General features: G+C 33.5%; 1 protein-coding gene across 2 annotated transcripts in view; it reads right to left on the reverse strand.

Moving 5' to 3' along the window:
- LOC108733049 (cordon-bleu protein-like 1) overlaps window positions 1–13,406 on the reverse strand; it is a 74,735-nt gene extending 61,329 nt beyond the window's left edge. Inside the window, exon 1 of one of the 2 annotated variants that reach the window (XM_018464079.1) lies at window positions 12,848–13,406. The gene's annotated coding sequence lies outside the window, so the exon portion shown is untranslated. The remainder of the gene's footprint in view (window positions 1–12,847) is intronic. The other variant, XM_018464078.1, reaches the window with a different exon arrangement.
- Window positions 13,407–13,715: the final 309 nt, after the last annotated feature.

The raw sequence follows: 13,715 nt of genomic DNA on the forward strand, positions 1-13,715 counted from the left end.
TATTTCGTCGAAAACAATCTTGACAAAAGAAATATTTTTTAGTTAACGTATATTCCATCATCTCCCTAAAAAACGTCGTGGTTTCCTGTTTGTAAGAAAAGTCTTCAAACGCAAGCAAAACAACTAAAATCAGACGATGAATATTCTCTTTAAAAATTAGTTTGACATTAAAATATTCTGGAACTTTTTCCTTTCTCGATTCCTAAAATAAAGTTGGGGGAGTCTTCAGCCCTATCCTCCCTATTTACACCTGAATTTAGGACAGAAAGACTCGTCTGTCTGTGAACAGATGCAACGCAATTCAGTGTTCATCTGACAGAAGTTCATTGCATATTGTTTTCTGATAGCAGTAGCAAATGTACATATATTTGCATGACTGTACATACGCGATAAGCTTAAAGGATGCATAAGAGAAACTACCATTAAAATAATAATTAAGCACTCAAGTGGATAATTTCATTCACACAAAAAGTTGAAGATACTAGATACCTGCTTAGTAGACGAACAGGTTCAGTTGTTTCCATTATCAACGGTCGTATAAAAACTTTTACTTATTATTAATGAATAATATTATTCAGCAAACTGTTTAACGTAAAGATATTTGAAATTAGAGATACACATTTGTAAAATATTATACGAGGGTGGATTGATAAGTTTCCGGTCTAACCAAGAGATGACGCCACTAGGCCTACCTTGAGGTGACATTCTATAGTACCATCCTTGGATAGCTTGTAGCTATAGTTTCAGCCCGATCTCCTTGCTAGTGTAGGTTTGACAGCACGCTGAACAAGACGCCTCTGTGGTTTTCGTAAAAATGGAAAAGCAGGAAAATCGTGCTGTCATCAAATACTTTTATTTGAAGGGGTTAACGCCGAAGGAAATTAAAAAAGAGTTGGACTCAACACTGGGGACATCCTCCCCGTCATATTCAACCGTTAAGCAGTGGGTTTCCGAGTTTAAAAAGGGTCGTGTGAGCACCTCTGATGGGCCTCGCTCAGGACGCCCCGTTGAGGTCACAACTCCAGATATGATCGAAAAAATTCATCAAATAGTGCTGGGAGACCGCAGATTGAAAGTGCGTGAGATAGCTGAGACCTGTAAGATGTCATATGAACGTGTGCAACATATTTTGCACCAACATTTGCATATGGAAAAGCTCTGTGCAAGATGGGTGCCGCGTTTGCTAACAGTCGACCAAAAATTGATTCGAAAAAACATTTCTACCGCAAATTTGTCATTGTATAAGCGTAATCCAAGCGAATTTTTGCGTCGATTCGTAACCGTTGACGAAACGTGGGTCCACCACTACACTCCTGAAACCAAAGAACAGTCTAAACAGTGGATTGGACCAGGGGAACCAACTCCAAAGAAGGCAAAAACAATTTTTTCGGCGAACAAGGTTATGGCTACTGTTTTTTGGGATGCAAGAGGTATTATATACATTGATTACCTTGCAAAGGGTAATACTATCACTGGTCAATACTACGCAGACTTATTGCAACGTTTGAGCCACGAGGTGAAAATTAAACGACCTCATCTGGCGAAGAAAAAAATCTTGTTTCATCACGATAACGCACCAGCGCACACGTCAATCGTTGCGACGGCTAAAATCAACGATCTAAAGTTTGAATTGATGCCGCACCCTCCTTACTCTCCAGACCTAGCCCCGAGTGACTATTTTCTGTTCCCTAATCTCAAAAAATGGCTTGGCGGTAAGAGATTTGCGGACAATGAAGAAGTAATCGAAGCTGTAAATGGTTATTTTGAGGAGCTTGACGAATCAGTCTATAGAGATGGCATTAATAGACTGGAACACCGCTATGAGAAATGTATCAGCCTTGGAGGAGATTATGTTGAGAAATAAAAAAAAAAAATTTTTAAAAACCTTGTTTTTCTTGGTCAGGCCGGAAACTTATCAATCCACCCTCGTATTACCACCAAGGGAAGAAGTCGTGTATTCCAACCTACCACCAGAACTGAAGACGAACTTCCAAGATACGAGACCGTGTACTTTCTTCCCCGAAAATACAAGTTTCCCTAATTTCAGGGACATCAACAAAGTGTGACAAAGTATTTTGTATAGTAATAAACAAAAGCATTCAACTAGATAAATTATAAAAATAAATTCAGGGTGAGTCTGATATTCGATTGGAAATTTCATTCAATAAAATAATTAGTCGAACAATACAAGCCAACCATTACGTTAATTTTACGATAATGTATTTCGTTTATACACAACATAATATGAATTTATAAACACATCACGCAAAACAAAACCATTTATGAAAGTAACAATAACGTGGAAATCAATAATTAGTCAAATTATACCTGAAACCGAATCAAGGACAAATGCAGTAATCAGCTAGTTTTGAAAACTCTTTTTTTCGGTATTTTGCGGTTACAAATCACATTATACGTTTTACTTAACAGCGCTGATTAAATCTATTTAACACAATTATAATAATTGCAAAACCATTTTTTAAAACTGCATATGTAAAACAAAAATCATTTATGTACATTGAAATTAAGGCAAAAAAGAAAAGAAAATACTTAGTGTTGTTATTGATTGATTCTTTGTTTCAATTTCAATTATGGCGCTTGGCACTAAAGCCTTGGAAATTCAACAAAAACAACTGATTACATGCATTTCATGAAAACTGAATTGAAATCCATGAAATTTGCAGAGTTAAAAAATGATTTTATTTATAATACCTACCAAACGGCCTTCGTTTCAATGTTAAACGTGTACTCGCTTCGATACAATTAGCATGCAAGTATTTTAATTATCTTCTAAATAAATCATCTTGATGTGGCTACGTGATAGCTAGGTATGTGAATGCCTTATTAACTTTGCAATTACAGCAAATGTTGTAAAGAAGCAAGTAAATATAAAAATATGTGCTGACTGTTCAAACATTATAAATAATTAGATACTGAAAGCTACTTGTGTAAATCGGTATTTTGTTTTAAACAATTGTGACAAATATAATCTTAATTACTTTTTAACGAGGGCATTTCTAAAGTCACCAATTAGAAAAAGTATATTAATTATGGTAGAAGAAGAATCAATAACGTTAACAGCTGCTATTTTCCTTTAGTTCATACTATGCCGTGTCTCCTATTTGTTCATAATGTTAAACAATTGTTTATATTATTTCCTTGCAACCCTTTTGCAAAATCTTTGTTATAATGAATTATTTGTCAATTTTGCGTTAGATTCATTCCACACCCTTATACCCTTACGCATTTTTCGTCAATTTCAGTGTTTAAGCTGAAATTCGATATTAATTATAATTTACCAATGTTCTAAAACATGTGAATTTAGTCGCAAACTTTTCCCAGAAAATTTAAATAAGTAGAACTGTTTTTAGAAGTTAAATTCAAGGAATGTTCCTTTACAATGAAGGATTGTAAATACTTTTGCTCTAGACTCTGACATTGACTTGTTCATGGTGAATTTGCACATAAATCAAGGTAAATATTTGTGCAGAACCCCCCGCAGATAGACAATAATGACACTGCAACTAAACGGATTGGTGGTACATACTAAATAGAAAACACAAGTAAAGTAAAAGTGCTTACTAAACAACAAAACAAAATCGCTTTCGTATTCTATCAACACACGTCCTATAGTGTCAGAGCTGCCACCTAAATTACATTTCAAACTGCTTTCTTGAGGCAACTATTTATAATGATACACAAAGTGTTACACTGAAAACATTACGTATGCACATACATGTAATGCCGTCAGAAACTGATCTTTATAATTGTTTGTGATATTTAAAGACAAATGATGTACGTAATCCTGATATTACAAGTGTTTTCAAAATCAAAAATGATGAGCGCAGAGTCAAGTCGCATTTCACAAAAGGAAATTACTTCGGTGATTCCGAATCATTAATTTAAAAATTGGGAAAGTTAAGGAATGAGGAAGATCCTTCTGAGACATGAAGTAGTTACAGACATATTAGAATAAGAAACAAATATAGATGGAGGCAGTGGAAGACCTAGTGCGTGTCCCACTTGTATCCGGAATCCAGACTAACAACCTTATGGCAATGATGAGTAAAAATACTCAAAAGGAATAAAGGAAAATTATATTAGATTCTAGTAGAATACTTCATCCAACTATTCCAAAACTGAAAATTACAGATTATTAAAGGGCAAGACGGCAATACAGGAACCCGAAAAAATGCAAGGAATTAAAGACAAAATGCCTTGAACTTTTTTAGTGAAGAATGCAGATGAAAAGTTGTCTTAGAAGTCACGTTTTGGTTAACGTAATCACTGCGCTTGTCACATATGCATGAAAAAATAAGGGCAAAGCTCCTTCACATCAAAATTTAGTTGTATTAATGATATTTATACCAAGTCACGCATAACTTCAGTATTTAGTTTCATATTGAATTGGTTTTAATACTAGTTTTTAATTAAAATAAACAAGTCTTTCTGAAATTTCTGACACTAGTGTGCATATCAAAAATTTCTGCATATATTTCTACTCACTAGCCTTGCATAATTTAATTACCTGCTGGTAAAACATTTACCTGAACATACAAACGTGAAACCTCTAACTAAAACCTATTGGAAGCCGTATCTACACAATTCACGTTTGCAGAATATAATTTCGTGGACGTGGTCGCTAAAATGGACACGGACAAGTCTACAGAAGTTAAAAGCTTCCGGAAGTTTCATTGTATTTCGAACATAAACAATAATAATAATAAAAAGGATATAATAACTACAAGTGTATATTAATTTGGGCTTGTAGCTTAATTAAATCAAGTATTATGGATTTTTAACGTTCCCTACATAAATAATCGCATAAATACTATATATATACTCCGAAAAGGCTCGCGTCGCTTAGGTCTCTGGTGCGCCAAAACTTGAAAATTGTTTCCTTTTCTGCAATTAATATTATCTCTCAGGTTTTTAGAAAAGCTTTCTCTTTGTTAACAATTTTAAGTCTAAAAGTTTCCTACTTGTAACTTTTGCAACTGTTAATCATAAAAATTTCCGTAAACAAATCCATTACAATGACTACCTTCGCATGCCTTCGCTAAAGCCTATTTGTTCCTATGAATTGTACAACTTTTCATTTCATTTACTACAGTTATTTAAATAAACCAATTCTAATTAATTATTAGTCAAATATGCGTAACACCGCAAAATTAAACATAAGTTCCTGAGAGAAGAAACTCATCGGTGCAGAAAATCGTAAACTACAAGAAAGGCAAAAATTAACAATTAATTGTAAAGGGTTTTCAAAAATACATGTCTAATTTTACCTTTAAAATAGTGCAGTTACTAGCAAAAGTTTTAGATTACCATAATATGGTGTCAGTTACTGAAAAAAGTTTTATTTTTAATACACAATCATACAAAACTATTTTATAAATGTCTCATTATTTAACAAAAGTGTAATTATTATTATCTCGTTGTAATATCATGTAACAGATACATTCATTCAATCAATATTAAAAAATTTATTAGTGTCAATTATTGTGTACTACCATAAGGAAAGACTTGTACCTATACATTATATAAGAAGAACATTTATTTATTCGCATTGTTGATGAATTACCCATTTGTCAACATGAATTATTACGTAATGTCGTAATGTATAAAATGACTCGACAGATGATATAGACAAACATAAAAATTACGTCTGCAACTAAGATATGGAATAGGTAATCGAGTACGCAGCTAATTTTATATTTTTTGCTGAAAACATTTGCTTTTCAATTACATGATTTGCAATTTAATGGTAATTGTTATACATACAGCAGGTAACTAAAAGCATTCTAATGAAAGAATTTTACATTTATATATTTTATTTATGAAATGTATCGTAATGTTATTCTGTAATGAATTTCGTCATTTATCAAATGGATTTTCGGGAAAACAAAATAAAATACCTTTCTTACACATTTTATTTGTTAGACGTTAGTAGATAAGGTCACAGAGGAATTGCGACCATTACTATAATAAATTACATTAGGAACACGTATTCATATGTATGTAATCAATGATATCAACGATATTAAAAGATGGGTTTATAGTAATATCGACTTCGCAAGTCTATTCAGTTTTCTATAGAGGTCACGGTCATCTTTTCATAAAGGGAAGCTAATATACCCAAATTAGGCTGGCATGTACGTATGTGTGGGTACCATATCGGTCCCTGGTACAATTGTGTAACGCTACGATGTAATAACAACAATTTACAAACGTTGGAAAATTGCGTTTCTTATCTGAAAGAAAATTGACGTTATTAAATGAAGCTATAAATGTAGTGCTGCGGTGTATGGATTATTTCAAAACAGAAGCACCGAACGTCATGTGTAATTTTTGTCACTGAATTCACTTTAAAGTGATTTTATAACTATGTCGTGTGCATTTTTGGGAGAAAGCACTACACCGAGATTATCCCATAAACCCACATACTTACATAAATTCGCATAGATCGTTAAGATTTGCTTAAAGATTATTATTATCGTTATGTGTGATGTGCTACGTATTTGATGATGTACATGATGAGGATAAAGTAAAAAAGAATCGTAATTCTTATTTAAAAGAAATAACCGAGATTTTTGTTGAATACCTGCTACACCTCGTATATTCATAGCATATCAATTATTATACTTTACTTTAGATATTAAACATATTAATTTCTATGTTAAATTTTGAATAATAATAATTGTGTTCATTTTTGAATTTATTAACAAAATTCCCAGCAATAAAGAGAAAGAAGTAGAACAAATTCTGATTTATAAATGAGACGTAAACTATATATGTTAGACAGATGCAACCAGGACTCAGATTAAGGAATAAATCTAAAAATGTATAACCAGCATCAGTATCTCAATATAGATTACATTTCAACAAACTTAACTTTCGTCAAAGATTACCAAAATGTAACGTACCTTTTAACTGCAGTGTGGCGTATGTTTTACAGATTGTATTCTAAATTTCATGGCGATTATCATAAAAATGGAAATATATTAAATGCGTGACTGCGAATGAGACCAGTTAGAGCTTTCATCGGTAAAGTATGCCAAAGACAATTTACTATGAATTATTTTACATGAAAACTAACGGACGGTTCGATTTCATAGTTTCTCTCCTAAGAAAACTGCTCAAACATTGAATTTATTATTTCGTATTAATAATATGCGTATGTAGGTACATAGGTATGCAGTTAGTTGCAAGTTGTTGATTAATTATGTCTACCTGATGGCGAAATTATCGTTTTCCAAAGATTAAAAACAACAAACTGCCTATAACACGTTATATTTACATTAATTAGAAACACATTTCAAAAGAGCTGGAACAGTTAAGTAAATAGCGAAAAAGTAATACAGATCGAATTTACATAAACTGTTATCTTATAGTTGGTACACAGTCGACAACCGTAATAATATTTTTAATTGTATGTAAGGTATCTGCAGCGTATCTCAAAAAAAATTGTTATGGATTCACGATGTTGATAAATAATAATGGCGGCAGATAGGGAGCATAGTTCAAGTATCGAATAAAGTTGGGGTAGAGGGACGTTGGATAACTTCATTCATATGGTTAGAAAGTAGATTTTCTTTTACATTGTAGGAAGAACACGACAACGACAACATTCACTTTGCTCGTGTTGTCTTTTCCTACTGTACTTTATAACCATAAGCAATCGAACAAAATACTCTTCGGTTAGAGTTCGGTTATGTTACTATAACCGAAGAATGCTCTTATGTTAATTGTTTGAAGGGATAAAAAGCAGAGGATAGCGCAGGGTCGAGTCGCCTTCAATAAAAAGAAGTCACTTCTATGCTCGCGAACGGTTAATTTAGAAATTCGAAAAAGGTTGTTAAAGGTGTATGTACGGGTGCGAAACATAGACAGTGGATATAGAAACGGTTAGAAGCGTTTGAAATATACTGTTACAGGCGAATGATGAGGATACCGTGGATAGAGTAGGTTAGAACTGAAGAGGTATTAGAAAGAATAGGAGAACAGAGGACTCTGTCGAAGTCAATAAAAAATAAGCGAGATAGGTTAGTAGGACACCTTCTCAGGCATGAATATCTAGTCAAGAATATATTAGAGGCAGAAACGGAAGTTAAAAGGGGTAGAGATAGACCTAGATTAGATTCATCATCATTATCATCATCATAAGGTCGTCAGTCCTAAGACTGGTTGGACACGTACTGTTCGCAAATAGTTAAGGATATGGGTTGTTCTAGTTTTAGGGAAATGCGAAGATTAGCTCAGAAAAGGAAAGAGTGGAGGTGCATGTCCAATCAGTCTTAGGAATGACGACCTTATGATGATGATAAGGAATTGTTTAAGATCATAAGGTGGTTGTAGGAAAGGACAACATAAACGAAGGTAATCCCCTTCCCCCAACCTGTTTTAGCTCCGATCCGAGCAACATTTAGACATTTGTTAAGTATTCTACACAAGAGCTTTTCCCGCTTTACATTTTTGTAAGCATAATTTTAACTGACCATTCTCTTGCACGAACCCTACTTCACTGAAACGAATATAAGAGCCTTTTTTGATGTCTCTCATGATATCGAGAACTTATATGAAACACAATACAATTTTAAAATAGAAGGGAACTTGTTTTATAACTTTTAATGTTTCAAACTAAATTTGAACACGTAGATTTTCATTTACTTCTTTCGTTAGCTTGAACAAAATTATGATAATTAGTACAATGTAAAAACGTGTCAAGGTTTTTGCATTTACGTCAAAACTCTCCAATTATTACCTCTACACATTACTGTAGTTATTTACATTATATAGTTCTATCTATCTCGTCCGGATGCGAGCTTTCTGAGAATTCTAAGGACATTAAACTAAAGCCAAATTTGAAACTTCAATAATCACAATAATAATAGTAAACGATTTGATTTGAAATGCAATTACTTCGAATAGAAACCATCCCACTTAAAAATATCTAATCTACTTATTCACATAACTTCATCGCAATATTTGCCAAGTTCATGAAGATACAGTTACCGAATTTATTTTTTCTGCAACATCTTGTCAGACCTCCCGTTACTAAATCAAATAATATAAAAATAATATTTACCTTCATGAACTTTTCATTAGTCAAATAACAACAAATTCTTACATGTAACATTACATATACCGTAACGTTCTTTAGTGCTGGTAATGAAAGTAATCTTGATTTTAATCGAATTAAATAAAAAGTACACCTTTAATTTTTCCGAATTGTACCAAACGCTAAACATTCCGTTAGAGTGTTACGGTCTCCGATCGAGTTTGTGATTATAAAAATTTGAATTAAAAAATCGTGACTAGTCAAATTTGCATAAACATATCATTGTCAGATTGTTTTCCGACCGACCTAGCTGTTTGAATTCAACAGGCGTGAACATTTCGACAGATGCTTGTAGTTGAATGTGTACAGTCCTGTATCTTTAAATTAAATGAAAAATAGTAATTCGATAAAGGGTATAAATATCATTTATTTTATATAGTTGAAGAATAGAGAAGTAAATATTAGGAAGGAAATCAGACAAGGATGCACACTGTCACCGGTACTTTTTAATCTATACATCGAAGACGCGATGAACATCATTAAAGACAGTAAAACTGTAGCAATAGATATGCAGGGGCAAAATATTAGTATGCTTAGATTTGCAGATGGTAGAGGAGTTGGAGGTAGCTTTAAATAAGGTGGAAGCGGTATTGATAAAACAATACTGTATGAATATAAATAAAAGTAAAACAAAAATACTGGTATGAAAACTAAGAAAAAGTAAGGAAAGAGCGAATATAAAGATAGGAGACGAAAAATTAGAAGAAGTGGCCGATTTTAGGTATCTCGGAAGTTAGACAAGTCGGGACGGAAGCAGTAAGGATAGCGCAGGGTCGAGTCGCCTTCAATAAAAGGAAGTCACTTCTATGCTCGCAAACGATTAATTTAGAAACTCGAAAAAGATTGTCAAAGGTGTATGTTTGAAGTGTGGCGCTGTACGGATGCAAAACATGGACAGTGGGCGTAGAGGAAAATAAAAAGTTAGAAGCGTTCGAAATGTGGTGTTACGGACGAATGATAAGGATATCGTGGATAGAGAAGGTTAAAAATGAAGAGGTATTAGAAAGAATAGGAGAACAGAGGACTATGGAAGTCAATAAGAAATAGGCGAGATAAGTTGATAGGACCCCTTCTCAGGCATAAAGGTCTAGTCAGAGACATATTAATGGCAAAAACGGGAGTTAGGAGGAGTAGAGATAGACCTAGATTAGACTACTGTTCGCAAATAGATAAGGATGTGAGATGGTCCCGTTTTAAGGAAATGCGAAGATTAACTCAGGATAGGAAAGAGTGGAGGTGCGTGCCCAACTGAATGATGATTATCACAAAACTGTCCCGACCTCTGCTTTAGAGTAATTTTTATAAGAGAAGCTTGCACATAAAATATGATTTATCCTTAGTTTTACTTGCTGTGGTTTTCGCTTCAATTTATGTCAACTTTGACTGCGGTAGCTTCTCAAGCATGAGTGACATTATGTTAAGAAAGTAGGTGTTGCATTTATTATCACTTAAAAAGCCACAACAACAACAGAACACTACTCAAGCTTCTCTAATTAATTAGACCAAATAATGAGCATTTGCAATATTTACAATTTTACGACACTAAGCATTATTGTAAGTAATAAAATGCAATAGTTGTGACCCAATACCTTATTCTTTCAACATACTCGACACATTCTTTCTTGTTCGCTCAAAAAAATAATGCTGGAAGTAGGTAATTCTGCAAACGGATGATTCATTCGTTATGTTTATGTTTATGTATGAAAATACACGATTGCGTTCTGAAGACAATGGTAGGTGAAATACAATATTATTGATATAAAATTGCATATGCATCATCAAAATAGATAAATGCGCAGGTTCGTTGATCAACTAACACACCAATACAACCCATGATTGGGGCGCTATCAAGTTGAGCCAGTGGAGTGTAATTTTCCGCAGTTTTCATGTTAGATGACACCTCATATGGAAATTCACTGATTTAAAATTGAATACAGTGGTGAAACCTTGACAGTTCAATACTTCTTCCTTGTTAAAATGAGAAATCTCATTAGTTAAACTAAATCGAATTGACCTCTAAAACGTAAATCCTCGTTATAATGTAATAAAAATGCTACAACTTTGTCCTTGAACCCTAATTTATTGCATTATTTTCCACACAAAATAATGAAAGTGCTCTGTGCCCCTAATCATCCGCCAGCGCTGTGACTACTATACGAACTACAGCGAAAGAAGATTAGAAATGTATTGGGAAATGCGCAAAAAAAAAACAATTTTTTTCAATGTGCTGTTACGTCAATATGTAAATACAACACTAAAAGACCATTCAGTTCAAGAATGACTCGTTTATGTAACCACAAACAATGATAAATTATACGTATATTTGTACGAGCATGAACGCAATTTAGATTGTCATGCAATGCAGTTACTACTGAACATTACAAGAATAAATTATAATAAAACAGGTGAATTCAAGGAGAAATAATATTGTAATTGCGCTGCAAAAGCAATCGAGACTTTAACAGAGTGATAAGATTACAGCACTGATAACACACATCAAAGGACTTTATTGTACTAGAAAAATATTTCTACATGCAGAGACTTTAACAAATAATGCAAAGTGGGTAAAAAAATTAAGATTGTGATTACCTACAAGTCGAAACCAGAAATTGGCAGGTCCCTAATCAACATCATCCTACATCCTAATTATTTAGCAGTGTTTTGATTAATTATAATGCGTAAATGTGGGCTTAAGTGTTACAAGACCTGATAAGAAATTATTATCTAATACAGATACCATACAAAATTCTCAAAATTCCTACAAAAAATTCCTATTAATCCATCTATTTGATCACGTATTTATTTCGACATACGTACAGGAAATGGCGACTTTAAACACTGCATAAAAACCGTAATAAATTTTATTTAAATTTTATCATTTTTTTACACCACGTCCATAAAATATGATAGATATGTCAAAAAGCTCCAGGAAAATTTTTTAGTAGACCACCCAATAAGAAACGTTATTGAGAAAAGTAGACCGGTTAGGTGTTTTCCGATAAAAGAAAACATTATTGCAATTATGGTAGATAATAAAGCTGAAATATTACACAGTAATTAGTCTTTTATTTATTACCAATATTACTGCCCGAGCAATTATTGCTTGTCAATAAATACATTCCTATTTTAATGTATGTAATTTCTACTGATATACAATTTTAATGATTTTAGCAGAAAGATTTCAGTAAAAAGCAAAATCAAAATTCTTTTAATTTCTTATTCTTCGTTTTCTTTCTTTTCTAGTTACTGGTATAGCTACTAGAAAATAGAAAAAGTTTTAGAGATGCTAGATACCTATGTAAGTATGTGTTATTAGAATCCTAGTTCTGCTTGTCCTTGAATTAGGTAACTCAACAAAAAGAACACAAGAACTAAGGTCACACGTAAAGCAAGACAATTTACAACTATTTCCATGAATAATAAAAAGAAAATCGGCAATTTTTCCGTTATCTGGGTGAAAAAAGTGATTAAATTTTGAAAGCAGAGTACATATATCTAAACAAAAACTTCGCATAAATTATATTTAAAAGAGTTTTAAACCAACACGTAAAAGTACACATCTTTTTGACCCTTGAACCATCAAATCGTCATTAAAGTATGGAAAGCCATTGTATCAGTAATTACAGGACAATCAAAAAACATTATTTCTGTTCATGTAACCTTGTTTCTTCTTCGTTCGAAATATATCTAGTTGGGTGAAAACTTTTTTTATAACAATTTACTTACCAGAAATTTAAATTGATATCCAAAAGTTCCACACATTTAAAGTACCAAGAAGAAGATCCGTTAAAAAAATTCACACTAGAACCCCGCGATAATATTTCAAAAACTTATGGCACGAGGAGCAGAACAAGTCCTGTGAAAAGCCACACCAGCTGGTCCTTTTTTACCAACGGTCAAAGTTTCGAATACTTTACGTGCATACGTTTCAAACGGGCACATTTACAGATTGTCCTATTATTAAAAGCTTTCAAAAGCTACCTGAGTCGTGGTATAGTGAGTGAATTGTACAAAGGTGGATAATATTATTAACGCGACTCGAGAGGCACACAGGTAGGCACTTCGTACAAACAACCGACAGCGGAAACTGAAATAGCGGACGAACGGACAGACCGACGGCTGAGCGAGCGGCAGCCGAGCGTGGAACGGCGTACGTTATACACTGTGAGCGAGCTTATGCTGCTATTCTCACCTGAGAAAACATGCCATTTCTACCAATGACGCAGGTACAAGAACAAACCAAACCAACGGTGAGAGAAGCCACCGTACAGCTGAATGATTATTATTATGTCAACAGGGACGGATCGCCAAAATGCCACAACGAAATCTGCTAATCGATATTTACTTACTGCAGTAGCTCACGATCGGTTGTTTTTACAATGTACTGTACCCATTGTGTGACAAAAAAATCGCAGTGATCTCATATTGATGGCATGGTCAGGTTCATGGTCCTGAGCCCCACCAATAAAGGGGCCAATGTCTCTTGACAGATTGAGCTTTCTTTCACAAAAGCTTTTGGGTTTCCACAAACTGATGAGAGATTACCAATTCTCGTGCATGAGCAGTCCTTTCTAGAAATCGCAAATGGTCCAAG

Source organism: Agrilus planipennis, unplaced genomic scaffold (assembly GCF_000699045.2).
Source record: "Agrilus planipennis isolate EAB-ADULT unplaced genomic scaffold, Apla_2.0 scaffold51, whole genome shotgun sequence".
NCBI lineage: Eukaryota > Metazoa > Arthropoda > Insecta > Coleoptera > Buprestidae > Agrilus > Agrilus planipennis.